This window comes from Pleurodeles waltl, chromosome 6 (genome assembly GCF_031143425.1).
Source record: "Pleurodeles waltl isolate 20211129_DDA chromosome 6, aPleWal1.hap1.20221129, whole genome shotgun sequence".
In the NCBI taxonomy this organism is placed as follows: Eukaryota; Metazoa; Chordata; class Amphibia; order Caudata; family Salamandridae; genus Pleurodeles; species Pleurodeles waltl.
This window is the reverse complement of record NC_090445.1, coordinates 580,097,773-580,118,318: the sequence shown is the minus strand read 5'-3', so window position 1 is coordinate 580,118,318 and position 20,546 is coordinate 580,097,773. Positions and strand designations below refer to the sequence as shown.

General features: G+C 44.7%; 1 protein-coding gene across 5 annotated transcripts in view; it reads right to left on the bottom strand.

Annotated features, from left to right (window-relative positions):
* Positions 1-20,546, bottom strand: part of TEAD3 (TEA domain transcription factor 3) — a 308,072-nt gene that overhangs the window by 186,961 nt on the left and 100,565 nt on the right. The window contains exon 1 of one of the 5 annotated variants that reach the window (XM_069238772.1): positions 16,651-16,673. The exons of the other annotated variants lie outside the window; for them this stretch is intronic. The gene's annotated coding sequence lies outside the window, so the exon portion shown is untranslated. Of the gene's footprint in view, positions 1-16,650; positions 16,674-20,546 lie in introns of those variants that run through there. 5 annotated transcript variants of the gene reach the window in all.

Genomic DNA, 20,546 nt, shown 5'->3' with positions numbered 1-20,546 from the left:
CCCTTGACTCACAGTGCACAAATAAGTAGCTGCTGCCTTCTTTGGGAGTTAGGCCCATGAACAACCTTTGGTTTACTGAGTCCCTTTATCTCTTCTACAGCCCCGCTGATAACCAAGAACCAAAGGAGGTTCCAGGACCCAGTGACCTTCAAAGAATCATTAATTGTGCTATCTTGCTCAAAATCTACATTTCCTACACAAACCCAAAGTGATCCAGTCGGAATAACTACTTGACCATTGGACCAAGCTCAACAGCTGAGTTACCTGAAGTCTACAAGACTACGGTGCTGGGCTGGTCTGGCACATTATAATAGTAACTTGGTTTATATACAGCACCTCTGATTCTATTAGCGCTGTAAATAACAGATGTTACTATTACCCAGTTAGGAGGTAATCAATTTACTCACCTCAGAAGAATGGAATGCTTGGATTCTATCACTGTTCAAATTACAGACATTCTGCCAGTCACTTCCTACTGCATACACTTCCATTCAGTCACAGAACGCAAAGGCAGATGTAACCCCAAGCATGCTGTACTGTTAGGAAGGGTCTATGAATCTGGTCCCCATGGACTTAAAAAGAGCAGTGTTTTATCTCCTTTAGAGTAATATTGGAATACACTTGGGGTTACATTTCAGTGAACTAAAAACCGCTAGGTTTTCACTATTTTAATATTATTATTTTATTATGTGCATATCAAAGAACTGTTCCTTCACAAAGAAAAATCAGTGATCAGCAGGGGTCGAAGTGGGCAGGATCTAAGAAGCATGACATGCCCATACTTTTTAATTGAAGAACAACAGTTCCCCTACTTTTTGGAAAAAATAACCGTCCCAGGACGGTTAATTCCGAGAGTTTAAATGCTTCAGCTTGAGTGTAAGATAGAGAGCCTCCTGTGCTGTGAAACCAAGGGAGGGATAGACAGCTAAACAAGCCTTCTTCCCAGGATGCCAGCTACCCTTAAAAAAAAATTAAAATATGTGCAACTGGTCAATCTGCAAATGTAAAAGGTGAATGGAAGTCGGTAATGGCTTTAATTTGATCACTTGAAGCTTCCAAATAACATATATTTATCCTTTTTGAGTATTATTGCAATTGAGTTACCAGTTGAACTGAGAAGTGTGTGCTTTTAAAGGACAGCTATATATAAGAAATTACACTACGTACAGTCTAGGTATTACTAGAATCTCTGTTTTGGAAGCTGTTTCCTCATTTCCTATATTGACTACACCCAACTCATCTTCTCACTAGACTGAAGACCCCGACACCATGCTTACAAACTTCCACAAATCCATGACGAATATTGCTGACTGAATGAGAACCCACTGCCTCCAACTCAACACCAACAAGACTGAGTGACTAATCTTTGGAAACACCTCCCCATGGAACAACGCATAGTGGCTCCCCGAACTAGGAACTCCCTCCAAACAGCCACACCCACAACCTTGGTATCACCCTGGACGATAGACTCATCTTGAGGAAACAGATCAACGCGGTCTCCTCCTCCTGCTTCCTCACACTCTGCATAGTTCTTATGTAGCTCCCAGTCGACTGCAGATGCACTGTCCCTCAAGCCCTGATCACCAGCAGACTGGACTACCCCAACCCACTCTATGCAGGGATCACCGCTCAACTCCTCAAGAGACTACAAATTATACAGAACTCGGTAGCCAGACTCATACTAGACCTCCCCAAGTGGACCCACATCAACCCCTACCTCAGAAAGCTCCACTGGCTCCCCATGCAGAAGAGATGCCAGTTCAAGATGTTGACACATGCCTTAAAAATCTTCCACAACCAATGACCGGAGTACATCAACCGCAACTGCATTTCCACCTCTCGTCCAGACACCCATGCTCTGCCTTCCTCTTCCTGGCCCACACCCCTGCATACATCACAAGAACAGCAGAGGATGCTCCACTACCTACCTCGCAGCAAAATCTTTGAACAGCCTCCCACTCCACCTATGGACCTTACTCTCCCTGCTGTAATTCAGAAGAGGGCTCAAGACTTGGTTGTTCGAGTTAGCCCCGGCTGCAGCATATATCAGCGGCTGATACCCTCACGGGTGATTAGCCGCGCTTTACAAATTAGACTGGAATGGAATGGGTTTTTTATTGTAAACATTTTTGCGCTTTTTATAGCAGCCTGTCTTCTACTGTGTGTAATGCAAGTTTAATACACTGCCTTACATATTTTACAGAATGGGAGCTCCTACCACTAAACAAACGGGCCACTAATCTCCACTGGACCAACCAGGATTCAATTATGTGGCTTTCTGGTTACAGACCTATGCAGTGTATTAACCAATAGAGGTTTCATAATATATAATAGTGCATTTCCCACTGATTAAGTTACCTTGTATTTATTTTTAATTTAAGCTGTGTGTTGTTTTATATGTAGTTACCTGAAGGTGAATGAGCCAAAAACGTTATAGAATATTAGCCATGCACTTGACCCCCTGCTACCAAGCTCACTCACCCCACCCCTATTGGTTTGCAGCATCATAGCTCCCATACTTTTTTTTAATGCACTTCGACCACTGGTGATATGTAATACATTTTTCTGTTCATGGTTTCTGGATCCAAATTCCTAACCACCTTCTAAAGTAATCTGTTAGAGAAGGGGTCTCTAGTTGGCAGTGGTCTACACCCTGTCCAACTAGGGACCCTCACTCTAGTCAGGGTAAGGGAGTCACACAACTAAGATAACCCCTGCTCACCCCCTTGGTAGCTTGGCTCAAGCAGTCAGGCTTAACTCAGAGGCAACGTGTAAAGTATTTGTGTATACACACACACACACACAGTAACACGACCCCAAAAGTACTCCATGCCAGTTTAGAAGCATAGCCAATATTTATAGGAGTAAAACGAGACCAAAATAACAAAAATTCAACATACACAAGATACCAATTTTCAAAGATTAAATCTTAGTAAAGCGCTTAGAAACACAATAGATCCAGCTGGGGCTATCACGGCGTCTTGACGGAGTCATTCCCAAAGGTCCGACACCACTCGAGAGGGAATGCGGGACGGTCACGGAGTCACAAGGACCCCAGGTAAGTACATTGGAAAACAATGAGAAAAACAAAGACATTGCACGGAGTCAGGGAGGTGAGGTTTTGCTGGAGTCGGGGAGGTGAGGTGTCGCTGGAGCCGGTGTGGCGTTGGTTCCTTACTGCTACCGGGAAGATGAGGCATTGGTTACTTACTGCTAGGCAGGGAGGTGAGGCGTCGGTTCCTTATAGTTCCAGTGGAGGTGATGCAGCATCTGTGGTGAAGCGTCAGTTTCTTAGGACAAGGCTGGGGTCGATGAGTCCAGCGGGCCAAGATGCAAGGCATCAACTTTGCTGTGTCACGATCACACCACAAGGCCACAGGTGCTGAGGTGGTCGGTGTCACGGACATCGGTGACACGGCACTCGGACTTACGCTGTGGTGGGACTTCGGAGGTGCTGCGGCAGTGTCGGGACTGTGCTGCAGGCCACGGTCACGCACTCAGCAGGGACCATGACTTTGGTGCAGGCAGAGCACGGAGTCAAAGAGTGGTGCCACTTCCGAAGTAGCACTGGAGTTGATGTACTTAGTTTCTTCTTGGGTGCACCAGAGCTCACTTCCAAGGGCCCAGAAACTGGATTTAACACCACTTGGCAAGTCAGGTCTCTGCAAGAGAGCCCAGGCCCTGGCAGGTGAAGCCTTGTATGCCCCTGAGACTTCTTAACAAGAGGCAAGCCCAGTCCAAGACCTTGGAGAACTTTGGAAGTAGGATGTAGAAAGCCAAGTCCAGTCCTTTTTACTCCCAGGACAGAAGTAGCAGACCAGCACAGCAAAGCAAAAGGCAGAGTGGCAGTCCCTCCTACAGCATCCAGTTCATCCTGGCAGAATGTCACCAGTCCAGAAGGTTTCAAAGTATGGGGTGTCAGAGGTCCATTACGTATACCCATTACAGCCTTTGAAGTAGGCAAACTTCAAAGAGAAGTATTTGTAGTGCACAAGACCCTGCCTTTCCTGCCCTGGACTCAGGCACACTCCAGGGGGTTGGAGACTGCTTTGTGTAAGAACAGGCACTGCCCTATTCGGGTGCAAGCATCAGCTCCTCCCACCACTCAAGCTCAGGAAGACCCATTAGCTTGGTTATGGGCCATCAGGATACGCAGGGCACACCTCAGCTCCCTTTGTGCTACTGTCTAGAGTGAATGCTCAAACAGCCCAACTGTCATCCCAACCCAGATGTGTATTACACAGACAGGCAGTTAAGCAAGAAAACACCCACTTTCTAAAAGTGATATTTTCAAACTTACATTTCAAAAAACAACTTCACCAAATGTTGTATTTTTAAATTGCGAGTTTAGAGACCCCAAACTCCACATCTCTATCTGCTCCCAGTGGTTAATTACACTTAGAGAGATATTGAAATACTGTTAAATGCATTTTTCACTATTGCAAGGGCTATCAGGACATGTAAAACATCAAAGTACATGTCATACCTGTTAAAGACACTGCATGCTGCCCATGGGACTACCTTGTGCCTACTTTAAGGAGGACTTACATGTAGCAAAAGGGAAGGTTTGAGCATGGCAAGCAGGAGCACTTACCAGGTCGAAATGGCAGTTTAAACTACAAACACAGACACTGCAGTGGCAGGTCTGAGACATGTTTACAGGGCTACTCATGTGGATGGCAAAAATCAGTGCTGCAGGCCCTCTAGTAGTATATGATTTACAGGCCCTGGGCACACACAGTGCACTTTATTAGGGACTTATCAAATATGTCAATCATGGATAAACCAATAGCCAATGCATTTTAGATAGAGAACATGTGAACATTTGCACTGGTTCGCAGCAGTAAAGGGCCCAGAGTCCTAAAGACAACAAAAACATGTCAGAACCAAATAGGAAGAAGAAGACAAAGGTTTAGGGATAACCCTGCAGAAAGGGCCAGGTCCAACATGAGCCTTGAATGTTCGACCACCACTAACAGCAGTGATTCAGAGTCATGGCTAGTAACTGCAGGCAACATCGTCATCGTCCTGGGATTGCAAAGAGAAATAACAGTTTCAACAGCAAAACTACCAGTAATTCCCACCTACTCCAGTACCAGAGAAGAAGACCTGACCGAGGTTGTGAGGTATCAGAGATTGCATACAGATCTCTGGGGCACACCAGTGACTGGGCTATCTCCGAAGCCATCTCACTCCCCATGCACTAGAATAACCAACTCAGTCCACGACACTAGTCACAGTCTTCAGTCCTTAACTTTTCACTTACAAATCATTGTGCTCAGCAGTGTCAGTCTAACTAGTTCAATGTATTAAAAAAAAAAAAAAAAAAAAAAAAGACTACAACAACCTGAATGCAAACGGCTATCACAAAACATACAGGACTAGACACAGTGTGTTATGAACTAGGGGAAGGTGATCACCCTACAGTGTACTGTGAAAAAAAAAAACACCACAGATTTCCCCCATCGCTGCTGAACTGGGAAATATAACTAGGAAGCGAGATGAGATGATCCATTTGCCAGACCCGCATTATGCATGTGCGTGTATTCAGTTAGTGCAAGAAGCTTGCATCAGCACACAACTCTGTCACCACGGATTCTTTCAGTTTCTAGCTGCAGTTCCGTCTGTAGTGTGTTACACACGAAAATAAGAGCATTATTTTATTAATAAACGAATTTCCCCAAGCAATGCCCACAGTGGAGTCACTATTTTCTAACTGGCACTGGGTCCCTTCCTGGCAAAACGAAATCATCATTGATGACAAATTCACAGTAAGATAGACGAGTGGGTTCAGCACCAGATGCTGAAAAGTTTATGCAACCTGCAAACACAAGGTAATTTTTTTTTTTTTAGTACAAGCATAATAAAAAAAATACAATTTTATTGGATAACACAATCATCTGTTAAAATTTACGTGACAACTTTAGATCTGGACTAGCTGAAACGTTTCAAAACACCAGTATTTTTGGGTGGCTCAAGGTTCAACAATTTATTCAAAATTTGAGGTCCGGCCACTGGCTTGAAGCTGACAAGGCTTTTTACGTTAACAGTGTGATGAAGGCTAAGAGCAAATGACACACATTGCATGACCAATCATAGACTATGACTTAATTTTGTTAAGTTTGAAGAGCCAGTTTTGTTGGAAAGGGATGTGAATTTGTTTTGAATCTGACTGAACCCTTCAGTGCACATTTTTGCTGTTGGGCATAAGTTGCCCACTTGAAGATTCATGCATGTGCTCAGCAGGAAACGCTTTAAATATTCTTGCAGATCACAGCCTTTGTAAAATGGTTTGTTTTGGCCTTCTACCATGCACAGTGTTTTTATAAATGAAGTAATTTGGGATCTCATGAATGTTGTTATGGATGCTCCGATTTAACATGCTATAATTTATCTAATATGAAAGGATATAAACAATGCATGGGGAAAGCGCGAGTTGTAGTTCATTTAGTCTGATTAGCGAGTTCACAACACTGTGTACGGAGACGTGCGAGTTACATTACGATTTGGGTGGTGCCCAAATTACAACTAAGTTATAACTATAAAAGTTCCCAGTATTTGCATAGTTGAAGTTGGTTGGGTGTACAAATAAACAACTGAGTTTTCCTAATTATAAAACTTACATTGAATTTTTAATTATTTTTTAGAAATGTTTTTTTTAATCACAATGTTTTTATTTTCGTATTAATTATTTCATATATATTTGTTGTACATTCAACTAGTATTGCAGTCCTTTCTCAGTTTGTCTTGGAGTGGTGTCGAGTGGAGTGCCATGGCATAGAGTGCAGCACAGTGGCGTGGCGTAGCATGCAGTGACAGAGCAGAGTGTTGTTCAGTGGCGTAGAATACAGTGGGGTAAAGTGAAGTGGGGTAGAGTAGACTGGTGTAGAGTGTCGTAAAGTAGAGTGGTGTAAAGTAGACTCGAACTGTGTGTAGTCGAGCGGCACAGAGTTGAATGGCATACAGTAGAGTGGACTAGCATGGAGTGTAGTGACCTAGAAAAGAGAGGTGCAGAGTAGGGTGGTATAGAGCACAGTGTCAGTGTGGTGCAAAGTAGAGTAGTGTATAGTGCACTGAGGTAGAGAGCAGTGGTGTAAAATAGTGTGGCATACAGGGCAGTGACAGAGTGGTGTGCAGTTCAGAGGCACAGAGTAGCGGGGTGGAGACTACAGTGGCATAGAGTGCAGTGGTGTAGAGTGGCGCAGAGTGCAGTAGAGTGGTGTATGATACAATACCTTGGAGTGCAGTGCAAAGAGTGGTGTAGAATGGCAGAGTGCAGTGGCATGCAGCTGCACAGAGAATAATGGTGCAGAGTGCAGTGGCGTAGAGTGGAGTGTCACAGAGGAGAGTGCAGCAGAATACAATGGCAGAGTACAGTGGCGCGCAGAAGAGTGGCGTAAAGTGCACTGGGATAGAGGGAGTACAGTGATGTGGAGTGGCGTACAGTGCAGTGGCACAGAGTACAGCGGTATACAGTGCAATGTACAATGGCGTGCAGAGGTATAGGGTGATGCAAAGAAGAGTGGCGCAGAGTGCAGTGGTGTAGAGTCCTCCTTGCCCACAGACAGAGGCAATTATTGGCCTTTCATGTGACAACATAATGCGTTCGGGGAGTTGCAGTTTTGCTGTACCTTCGTTGAACTAATGACATGGACTCGCACAACCGGATATACGTATATATGGGGTCCTGATAATACTGAGCCATTTGCGGAGCCCCCTTCTTTCAATATCTGTGGGGTGGATCTGTAGTGGTCGGGGAGGTTAGCGGCGAACCAAGGGTTTCAATAGTCATTAAATACAATATTTCGGCACAAACAAAAGGTTTCTTTCTGTGGTCGGAATAACTGGCAGCTCTGGTGTCCGTACGCACACCGGCCACCAAGAAAATATAACATCCGCTGCTCAGCCCCGTGCCAACGCTGAGGCCGGGTCCTTGCCCCCTCCTCCGGGGCAGCTGTCGGCGGGGTGCCCTCGCGCACTTGGTTGGCAGGGGCTGCCAGAGTCAGACAAGCGGCCTTCCCGCGCAGACATCTCCTTTTAAAGAAACTGCGCGACGTGTTGGCTCAAGTCTTGGTGCTTTTTTCCCCCTGTAAACTTCGGTTCCCCCTGTGAGCGCCGTGACGTCAGTGGGCTCCCTGTCTCGCCCCCACCCTCGGCTCCTCGGGATCGCTCTGGCCAAATAAGGAGAAGAGAGTTGGAACCGGTTCTGTAGAAAAGTGGTCAGGAGAGGACGGTCGAGCAGGCCTTCCCCGGTGAAGCAGGCAACGGGTTTCAAGCAGCGAGGCAGGCCTCCCATGCAGGCAGGCCTTCCTCTACAAAGCTGAATCCTAGGCCAAGCATCTTATTTGAGGCCAAGCAACCGTACTCCTGTGTGAAACAGGCCTCCTCTGGAGCATACGTCCTCCGTGAATCTGACCTTAGTAGCGAATCAGGCATTCCTCTCAGAAGCAAGCTTTAGTACGCAAAGCTAACCTACGACTCTTTCTCAAGCAGGCATTATTCTATCAAGCAGTCAAGTCTTACATACGGCATGCTTTGTGTCTATCTAGTCTAATTTGGAAATTACCTGAAGTTATGCTTCGTCATTTCAGATGCACAGGGAAAGGCAGTGTCAAGGAGGCCATTGGGGCCGTATGAGAGTAAGTCACATGTCCTGAAAGACTCAGTACAACTGTGGATAGGGACATGGCAATTTTTAGGTCTGGGTTTTGACAGCACAGGTGTAAACAGATCTAGGTCTACCACACACTGAGCAAGATCTGGACCTGCTGCTTTAAACCATTGGCTGTCTTCGAGCCTCTTTCAGACACTTGCTTGAGACTCTGTCAATCAGATCTTGGCTCTGCCCAGTGGAGTGTTCAAGCCGACTCAACTGGCAGTGCCGGACAGCCTAGATAGCCAGTACAACACGGACATCTGGTGAGAAATGACCCCTATTAAACCATTCCTGAAAACCCACTAGGCTAAGGGAGTAACGACTCTCGATTTATAGGCCTCACTAATTTTCAACCATGGCAACAACAGAGAAAGACGTCAATAGTTATGTGGTCTGTGCTCTTTTAAAAAAAAAAAAAAAAAAAAAAAAAAAAAAAACTCTACAACTATGATATGTTGGATATGTTGCATTTTGGTGCACGATTGTCCACACACACACACACACACACACACACACACACACACACACACACACTTCTACTCCCTGTACATTTCTGAAAATGAGGGTGTAAAATGAGTTGCATTTTATTTGCATTTATACAGCGCATACTACTCTTGAAGCACTGAAGCGCTTCAGGGTACGTTGCACACTAATCCTGAACGCAAGGTTAGTACTTAGTGGTTATTGTTGGGTATTGAGATTAGTCTTCTGCTCTGAAGGAAATCATTCCATGCATTTAACTCTAGTTTTTGTGGTATGTTAGGTGTGGTCATTAGTGAGGGCCATGTGACTCCAGGTAAATGATTTGTGCAATTAATAAATAAGATAGAGGAGATTAGCTACTGTTAGGTTACAGGGATAGGGTTTCAGAGAAGCAGATGTTATGATCTGTGAAATGAGGTGCTGGCATTTTGCCTAAGCCCAATCATAGAAAGTAAAACAGATAAGCATGCAACTTAGAGTGGCCTATGCTCAGAGAGAGAAGACGTGTCGAGGATGGAAGGAAAGGAGACAGAAAGGAGAGAAACAGTCTAGTTTTAGGTCCAGGTAAATTTGTTCATTCAGGATTTAGGAACATAGTGGGAGTCATCATTTGAAATAGTAAAACAACACGTAATCTGAGGATGCAGAGTTTTAGAGGTAATCCAATTATTTACATGTGAAATGATCATTTAAAAAGCTTTAGCAAATCACCTTTCTTGGAGGGGAGATGTGATATTACCCAAAATGCAGCAGGGAATCCTCAAAATGTTGCTGCCCAACAAGAGTACTGTGAACTCTTGTACTTGAGATAGTCTAAGAACAGAGGAAAAATTATGCTTTCAAATGAGGAAGCAACTGGAAGCTGCTGACCTGTATCATTTGAGAGTGTTCGATAAAGTAATGAGCATTTGAAGCAACTTGGCTGTGACCAGTTTTATACTACCAGGTAATGCATTGCCTCATACTGATGCATGGAATAGATTCATAACTAAGGAGCACTTATAAACGCACCTATAAGAAGGCTGGATGCTGTTCCTTCCAAAAGGGAAAAAAAGAACGCTGGTAGCTTTCTAGCTGCTGTGATCCTGGAGATGACAAGGACCTGAATCTGCCCAAATGTACTTGGCTCGCACAAGATATCAACAGAGTTTGGCTCTCATCACCAGGCAATGGGATGCTCATGAGAGTCAATGATCTGGCCTCTGGCTATTTCAGGAAGAGGACTCAGGAGATCAGACTAAGGCCACTAAAGAAAGAAGCACAGGAATAAATGACTGAAAGACAGAGTGCAACAATTACTTCAGCAATGCATACCAGAGCTTGGAAAGCTGATCCAGCCCTGCAGAGATTATGAAGAAATGGAGGTCTGGAAAGCCAAGTGTTGATTAGCTTTCAGAAGGAACAATGTTCAGATATAGCTCTGAGATCTGAAGGAAGAGAGTTCCATAGCTTCAGTGCCAAGTATTTAAAGAAGTGCCCGCCTAAGCAACCCCGACACACATGCAAAATAGCCAGAAGATTTGGCAAAGCCGATCTAAATTGTGTGATGGACTGTGGCATGTCATATTTTTTTAAAAAGAGGCCATCGGTCGGCTGTGGATAACGTTTTACAGCAGATACAGAGTGATTTAGTCAATGCATTGCTGTACGTGCAACCGGTGAGGTCAGGGAAGATGGCCTAAAATGCCTTGCCTTTTTGAAATATCCAGGATAAGATGGGCTACCAAATGTTGTACTACTTGTAATTGATGGTTGATATATTGGTGAGTTCCAGGTCTATGGTGTGGCGGTAGTCAAGTCTTGAGAATACGATGGCAAGAATGATTGATTTCCATCAAGAAACAAGAAGGCGCAGCAAAATGTTCCTGACAGTAAACAAATTTAGAGGCTTTTGGGGGGCCCATAAATGGCTTTAAAGCATTAATTTAGATTTCAACAATGCAATTTTAATAGTAAGTCTTTTAGCAGGGGTGTGGAATTTATTAAAATATCTACTTGTCCAGGGGACAGGTTGCTTCTCAAATCTACTTGTCCTGTAAAAAGATCTACTTGTCCCTCTGGTGCCATATGGTGTGGCGACAAATTATGGCAGCAATCTGATTATGTAAGAGCTCTGATAATAGCCTCTCTGATTATGCCAGGGCTACTACCATAGTAGGGCTTGAATACTTGCAGTTTCAATCCCTACTGTAGCAATTTCCTTATTTTGCCACCTTTCTGCAGATCTGCACACCGGGGCTGGATGAAGCAGTAAGCAATAGTTCCAGGGCTGGAATGCCTTTGAGTCTGCAAACCTACTAACATGCATGTTTTAAAGATTTTCACCAGCTTCTCTCTAATATTTTCCCATAATAAGAACGGTTGGAAATTGACTCCTGACAATGGCAGAATTAGAACTTCTTCCAGGGTTGGGAAGAAAGTGGCTGGAAGGAAAATGAACTTGCAAATGCTCAACAGATTTTCACATGAGCAAATCTACACATGCGTATTTACCCATGCTAAGATACAGTTCACAAATATTTTATAGGGGTACGATTTCCTGGTATACTTCTCTTGAAAGCCACTAATTCAAAGACATATACCATGGGTGCACTTTTGTGACTTTCTTTAAGAATTTGGGGCCACATGTAGGTAGGTTCAGATTTGCGACTCGCAATTTGCGAGTCGCAAATCCGAATGTAGGATGGTGTCCCTGACACCATCTGCGATTCGCAAGGGGGTCGCAAATGCCCACCTCATGAATAATCATGAGGTGGGTTGCAATTTGCGACCCCCTTGCGAATGGCGGCCCTCACAGGGGTGGTGGCCTGCTGGAGACAGCAGACCACCATGTCTGTGACTGCTTTTCAATAAAGCAGTTTTTTTTTTTTTTTGTAATGCAGCCTGTTTTCCTTAAAGGAAAACGAGATGCATTACAAAAACAAAATGTTTTCATTTCATTTTCTCAGAGCAGGCAGTGCAGTCCACAGGACCACTGCCTGCTCTGAAAAAAGGTTTACAGTGACATTCACAATGGGGAATGGGTCCCTTTTGCGAATGGGTTAGCACCCATTTGAAATGGGTGCAAACTGTGATTGGTTTGCGCCCGCGGTCACAAAACAATCCTACATTGCACTGCGAGTCGCAATTAGGAAGGGAACACCTCTTCCTAATTGCGAGTCGCAAACCCGTTTTGCGATTCGGTAACTAGGTTACCGAATCGCAAAACTGGGTTTGTGCATCGCGATGTGCTTTTTGCACGTCGCAAACAGCGAAATTCGCTGTTTGCAACATGCAAACAGCTACCTACATGTGGGTCTTGGTCCCTAATTAGGTCTGGTGTTAACAAAGACATTTTGTTTTCATTAAACTTCTATTTCTCTCTCTATCGGCTGGCTTTACTGTGAGTGATCGCATTCTGCTCTTCCACAAGGAGCATATTGGCACACAAAGTAGTTTTGTTCAGTGTCAGGAACTACAGTGGCAATCGGTGACGTAACAAAACTGGAGGGTGCCCCTTTACAAAGAACATGGAGGAGCCCCCTCTTCAGACTCACTCAGGGCAGGTGCTGTGCTGAAGGGGTCCCCTGGAGGGCGGCTGCAGGGCCTTTGTTATGCCACTGGTGGCAACGTGTGCTTTTAGAGTTCAAAAACTTTTTTTTGGGGGGGGGGGGGGGGGGGGGGGGGGTTTGCCAGTGTTTGTTACAATGTTGAGGGCCTGGTAGCTCCCACAACAATAAATTGTTACAAAAGCCATGTCAAAACAAGACCCGCATTGATGAAACTAAAAGACTTATAAAAATAAGTCAGATCAGTTGGCTTGGTCAGTGTTTGTTTATTTTCATGCTTCCCATAATCGTGTTGAAAATGGTTACACTGATTTTCCATTAGAAATATTTTTGGGAAATACTAGCATGCATCAACACATTTTACTAAATGACACTTCAAATAAATAGCACCTAAAATGTCATGGTAGAGAAACTTTTTCCCTACTTGCATTTTTTCTGAACATTTTATTTTAAAAGCAAAGACTCTTCTCTCTTGCTTACAAGCTTCTGCAAACATTTGTATCTAATCAGAGAGCATTCTGGGAGCATTATAGTTAGCCTCATAGCCTAAACGTTTCAAACATGTGTACACGTTTTTTTTTTTTTTTTTGGTACTGGATCCAACGTCAGTAGTGAAGTGTGACCTTAAAACATTTATTTACAGCACTCACCCTAATATTGAAGGCTTTCAAATAATGAACCATAAATACAAGTTCGAACAGCATTATCTTTTGGAAACACATTACCTCAACTGCAGAGAGTTCCACTCTCTGTAAACTGGTAGCCAAAGGGTTTGTGCTGCAGAGGGTTTGGCCTACTTGTCCCAAGGACAAAGTAAACATGAAAACTTGTTGCCCTTGACCCCAAAGATGTCTCGGGCGATAGGAATTCCACATCCCGGTTTTAGTTATGCCAAATAAGTCAGAAGGCAGGAAATTGGCATATGATAAGACTTAAGCCAGCACTGTTTTGTGACAATATTGGTTTTCCTAAGGTTCTTTGGAATAAAACACATGAGAAAGTGAGCTAAACACATGGACTGAAAGGTAAGCTCAAGGTAAAAAAATGATACCCAGGTTGTGAGTTTGTGCAACTGGTACCTTTGGAGTAACCCCTGGAACATGGACTGGACCACAGGAACGCAGATCTCCTAAACATGGTTACCTCCAATTTATCAGTATTGAACTCAATGGAATTTAGAGCAATTGGAAACTTCACTTGGATAGATGTGGATAAAGAGTTGTGATGGACATGCGGAAACAACTGAACATCATCGGCCTAACACCAAAACCCAAATGCATGGCCTCTGATCAGACTGGCGAGTATAGACAAGTAAAGGGCGAAGAGAGCACCACTAAGAGTGGAGTCCTGAGGGACTCTTTGTAATTCTATGTGGGAGGTAGTTCGAAATACAGAAAGAGCCATAACCTGTACACGAAAATCCAGAAAATACTTAAGATAAATAAAGGCAGTGTCCCACACTTCTTCCTCCAGAAACCTTGTTGGAATAGAAAACAAGGCAAAAGGGACATAAAATCACCCCAGACCAAACTAGGACCGGAATGATAGGAGCAACATAGCACCCATAAAATGTGAAATACCTGCAGATCTAATGGACACTGACAAAAGGATTACTGTGGCAAAGCATCTAACAGACCACCCAGCTAGGCTAACAAATGAGCCGAATAGATATTAGACTGCCGGTGCGGTCTGATCTCAATGGGGCTGCAGGAGATCAGAGTGACCTGTACAAACACCCATTACGGGTAGCAGAGACAAATTCCTTGTCTTTAAAATACTTTGAGCTCCTGCTGCATTTTCTGCTTTTTCGTGTTTACTTGTGGCAGTCTAAATACAAGTCTGATGTCAGAGTGGACAAGCTGACTGTTTGCCAAGCTACTTTAAGATGAGACTGTCTCAATACTGTATTGAAACTATGGCCCGAGTTATGAACATTTCCTCTCTCTAGAAAGAAAACCTCAGAAAGTTGAGTTCTCATAGCTTGGGTTGGGAGCTGCTCTGCGATTAACATATTCTACTAGGAGTGTCAAATATTAGAAGGATCCCAGAATTGAACTTGCCATGTTTCATAATCTATTTCTATACAGTTCTAGGGACATTTGGGCAATTGCGTTGAGTTTGGGAAAATCCAAGAATCAGGCGGCGGCTTACTCCTGGAGGGGATAGGCTGACTGACCTTCAGTAGCTCCCTCTCCTTCACCAGCAGAATACAAGCCTCCTGCAAAGAAATACTGGCAAGCCAATCAGCACCAGCCACAACTCTGGATCAGGGGGCATGGCCAAAGCACGTCGTGCAATGCAACATTTGCCCACATATCCAGTGCACTGACTTCACACACACAACAAAAATCACACTGCACACCCTCCAACCCCCATTTTTTGGACAAGGCTCTAAATGAAGACTAATCAAGACAAGAAAGAGCTTGAAGTGGAGGATGCACATTTGCTTGACTGGATCCCATGAGCATGTAATAAAGGCCCATGTTTGAATTCTAAACTGCAATTTAGGAGAATAAGGACAGGATATGAAGTGAGGGCTCAACTAACTCTCACCGAACATTTTGGGGAAATTATTGCCCTCTACACATATAATCAGTATTGGCCTGGTGTCCGGACCGGGAATTAAATTAAAGCCCAAAGGCCCGCACTTCCCAGCAGAGGCACGGATATTCCAGACTTAAACCAATACACTGGCAAATCCTAACCCAGACAGTAGAGCAAGCTGTCCTAGGAAGAACTGAGGACTTTTGTCGCCGTCCTAACCTGCCTGTTAGCTTGCCCTAACATCCATGGAAAAAGCCCAGCGAAGGTCCTACCTCACTAGCCCACTTGTAAGTACTGAGTGCCACCACTTCTTCATCCAAGAAATTCCATCCGCATGTGAGGCCACGGACCAGCTCTGTCGTGGATAGGCTACTAAAGTCACCTCAGAATTGCCAGGAAATATTCTTACAGTTTTTGCTACATAGTTGTGTACACCTTTGGTGGGTCCACTCTGCTCAAGGTATTTAACATCACCGATCTACTCAGCTGAGGATATCCTAAGCCAGATGCAGTTTTCATCACCCGCCTGAATAGCTTGGCTAACACGTTCTATGTGCCTAGCCTGTGCACTCGGATTTGCATTGCTCTACATCTCAGACATGTGGAGCTGGACTCATCCAAGTGTAAATCTCAAGCTTGCGCAGCTGCTACACATCCCAAACTACACATCCCAAACTACACATCCCAAACTACACATCCCAAACGTTCACAGCCAGGCTAACACCATTATACATCTCAGCCAAGCACAGCCTGGCCAGCCTCACTGCACTTCCTAAGTCTGTACAGTGGTCCCCAGGCCACAGGACATCCTAGGCACTCCTAGCTGGGCTCACCCAATTACCATTTTAGCTGCCAGACATGGAATATCTTCAAGTGAATTACACAAGTCAAAACGATCACCTCTCCTCCAAGAAAGAAAAGAAAGCTTTCAGAGTTTTGTTCTGAGCTTCATGAAACAAAGACAAAGAGCAAATGAAAAATTACAAATAAGGTTGCACCGACTAGTCAAACTTGCGTCCTGTAAATGAGAATGTAAACACGCTACCCATCCTCTAATTAAAGGACACCTTATAATTGGAATGCAGAAAATCCTTCCTATAATATCAGTTGCTCATCCACCACAGTCCTGATTACATCATGGTCTTTTTAAGGATGAAATGGGATAGGTCTGTGCTAGGCAATAGGTTTCTCACCTCCTACCCTAGACCTAAGCAGCTCAACAGGCGCCAAGCTGCACTACCTTCGACTCCACACACACATCAGAAAATTCATGAAAGTATGGCATTTTCTCATAACTCCACTCATCCATGTATCTATCCTTGCCCTGATAAGGCCCCTCGGACACTGATGTCTTCAGAAGAGTTCTTATGCCATTCTTCAAACACCAACTCCAAGGACATTATAAAACTTCAGACTGACCTTGGCCTCCTCATGCGTGGCAACAATTCTGGAATCCTTGGCCAGCTCACAACTCTCCTCTCCCTGTGAAAGAGGCGCCCTCCTCAGTGGCTTTCAATCTAGCCGTGGTGATACTCAGGCCACTGCGATGAACAGAAGGGAAATATTTTTGTGGTAAAATGGTCCCGGGCAGACAACTTGACAAAATAATTCACTGTTATAACAGACTAAGTCCGCATCTGGATTCAAGCACTTCCGGGAAATTCAGTTCATGCACTTTTCGAAACTCGTTCCTATGCTTGAGTCTGCTTATGTCAAGACGTTCTGAAAATACAGAACTAACTACCTGTACCGTCTTGACTGAAGTGAGCTAAAAAACAACCCTACCACCGACACCTATCTCAAATCACCAAAAAGTAACAGGTAGCTCCACATAAAAACAATATATTATATTAACGTGACCAAACAAATAAGAATGAATATGTTCACGTGTGAACATGACGTTCAAAAGCTACGAGAGAACGAGCAGCGGCTCTCAAGCACTCGGGCCCTCTCATTTCTTAGGGGCTTCTCATCAGTCCAACAACCATAATCAAATCTAGTGGAGAGAAGACACTTGGGCAGTGTCTACATATAAAAGATGGGTACATTGCACATCCACATAATGTGAGCTCAAATAATGTCTGAACAGAGAACGTAAATAAAGACCTTTACTAGAAAGCACAAAACTACAGGCACCTGGGCTCCACAGAGAGACTTTAGTGTAACCAGAGGTGAAAACAAGCTCCTCATTCTCTGAATAAATAGTCCTGGTGTCTGGGGAAGGCGCTCGCACCTCCAAAGCTTGAACTCCACAGTGATGGCTGACGGTACAAAACAGCACTCACTGGTGCCTACATTTCAACAATGAAACAGATATCCGGGTGCTGGGCAGAACAACGGAATGCTCCCTAGGGGGAGATGTACCGACGCTGTGCTGCCCTGGTGATGCACACCTGCAAAGGGGTCTGCGCCTTTTTAGCCACAACCTCCTCTCCGTCCCCCTTCCAGGCGCCTGCTGGGCACATTAGTGAGGGCCAAAGAGAAAGAACAGTCAGTGCTGCGTGCAAACGAGAGCTGGAAGAAACCTACGAGTGAGATGCCGCGTTTTTCTGCCTGGGGGTCAGTGTAGCTCAGTGCGGCTGCGTCGAGAGACGGCAGAACCTAAGGTTTGAGGCTGTCACGTAAATAAGTTGGCTGCACTGCGACCGACTCCGTAACACTCCAAGGTCTTATTTTTTTTTAAAATAGGTATCGGCTTGCCCGAATAAACGTCACATGACTGCTGGTTGGGCCGCCTGCCTCTGGCCCCGTAAGGCCCTGTCAGGGCTGATGGCTGAAGGTGCAGGGCTGGACTCTCAGGGACAAGTCGTAGCAGGTTTGTTTGGTGCTGAAAGAGAAGCAAGGCTGAGTCTCCAGTCCTGGAACAAACAGGGGATCAGTTTACAGGCTGGGTGTGACGGCCGTCCGAGCACCAGCTGCAGCGCACACGAGGAAGTAATCCCCGGGCACCGGCTCGCTCCCTGCCATACACCCACAGCAGAAGCGGCCTGACCTGTGGAAGGCTGGCCTATTCCAAGGAAGCAAGGCCTGCCTCCGCAGTAACAGAAGCGGCCTGACCTGTGGAAGGCTGGCCTATTCCAAGGAAGCAAGGCATGCCTCTAGGAAGCAAGGCCTGCCTCTGCAGTAACAGAAGCGGCCTGACCTGTGGAAGGCTGGCTTATTCTAAGGAAGCAAGGCCTGCCCCTAGGAAGCAAGGCCTGCCCCTAGGAAGCAAGGCCTGCCTTTGCAGTAACAGAAGCGGCCTGACCAGTGGAAGGCTGGCCTATTCCAAGGAAGCAAGGCCTGCCTCTAGGAAGCAAGGCCTGCCTCTGCAGTAACAGAAGCGGCCTGACCTGTGGAAGGCTGGCCTATTCCAAGGAAGCAAGGCATGCCTCTAGGAAGCAAGGCCTGCCTCTGCAGTAACAGAAGCGGCCTGACCTGTGGAAGGCTGGCTTATTCCAAGGAAGCAAGGCCTGCCCCTAGGAAGCAAGGCCTGCCCCTAGGAAGCAAGGCCTGCCTCTGCAGTAACAGAAGCGGCCTGTGGAAGGCTGGCCTATTCCAAGGATGCAAGGCATGCCTCTGCAGTAACAGAGGCGGGCCGGCCTATCCTGGAATGGGGCAATGTAAAAGTTTCATAGGTAGGACGGGGGAAGTAAGTCAACCACAACCTCGGACTTGCGCCATTTTTTTTTTCGTTTTTAAGTCTGAGCTATTTAACGACAGTTCAAACCTTGAATCATCGACTACAAATTTACTACACTGTATTCCGGGCAGGGGCGCAAAGGGCTTTAGCGACCCCACTTTCTCCCCGATCCTGGGGCCTAGCACAGACTGCTCCAGTTTCCTGGAGACAGGCAGCTTTCTTCGACTGATGTGCCCTGGGCTGCGCTGGAGATGGGGTCAATAATGACCATCTTGCATAAGTGCATATAACAAGTATGGAACTGTGATCCCGACTGCAAAAGGGCCTAGGCCAGAGAGGTGGCTAAAAAAGAACAAAATATTCTACAACTATACTGTTGGCCTTTCACCTTCATACAAATAAATACATGCGTGTTGTTTTTAATTGATGCAACTGGTACGAAATGCATTCTTTTATGTTTTGAAAGCTCCATTGTTTAATGCATCTATGGATGTCCTGTGTGTGTGTAACCAGTCACACTTCTGAATCCTAGTTGGTGTACCAGGGAACACCGATGTGTATTTATAGTGGTATGAGGTCCCAGCTTGCTGAAAGCACTGAACATATGCAAGTTATCTTTGTATTAATCACAGCATAAGATAGGCTGCAGCGAAATGTGCAAAGAAATTGTGGTCCTGATGTACAAAGTGATTTTGCAGTCATAAAGCCTGCAGTTTGCAAAAATCTCAGGATTTATGACCACTAAATAGCTTTTTCTATGTATTAAACCCATTTTGCAATCAGTAACAGGTTACCACATCGCAAAATTGGTCTAGAAAGGCATAATGAATCACTATCTATTTGGAAGGGGCGTGTTTAGGGTGACTCTTGGAAATAGCAATTTGTTAACGAAACCTGGTGACAAAACATTGAAAAGTTACCATTTCCTGAGTTGCAACAATAACACATTAGCAAATGTGAAAGTAAAACAAAGTTTCTAAGGAGTCCAAGGGACCACTGCCAACTCTCAAACAAACATAAAAAGCCTTTTACTTTTTTAAATGCAGCCCTGTTTCTTTTAAGAAAAACAGTCTGCACTTCATAAGAAATTTCTTTAATAGCGATCACAAACACCGTGATTGGCCAGCCCCAGCAGGCCACCTTAGATCTCTCTGTAGTGGCACCCATTTATAGTGTATTGTAATTTGCACCCTACCTCATTTATATTAATGAGGTAGGTCAGATTGTGAACCACTGTGATTTCCAATTTTGTGAGCAAACCTATTAATACATAGGTCGGCACATTTTGTTTCTATTCTCTTCTCAAAACATCAGTGCATAATTTGCAACCACTTTTTACCAACAGATGTTTATACATCAGGCCCTTAGAGTTTAAGATCAAACAAGTGTGTCAAGAAAGGGATACATAATCAGATCAAAAAAGGAATACACAATCAGACTATACATACTGCAAACCTTTTTCCTACGTTTCTATTAGGACATACACAGCTCATAACATGTTTACATTACTTCTTAAAAATTAAAAAAAAAAAACCCTTGCAACAATAAAGCCTCAAATGATTCCATTAAGTAAACCTAAATACTGGCACCCAAGCAGCCTTGAGATTTGCTTATTAACCAATTGCACATATTAACATTTATTTCAGGTAGCAAGCACCCTGGCAAGAAGGCTCATTTCTTCATGTGCTGTCTG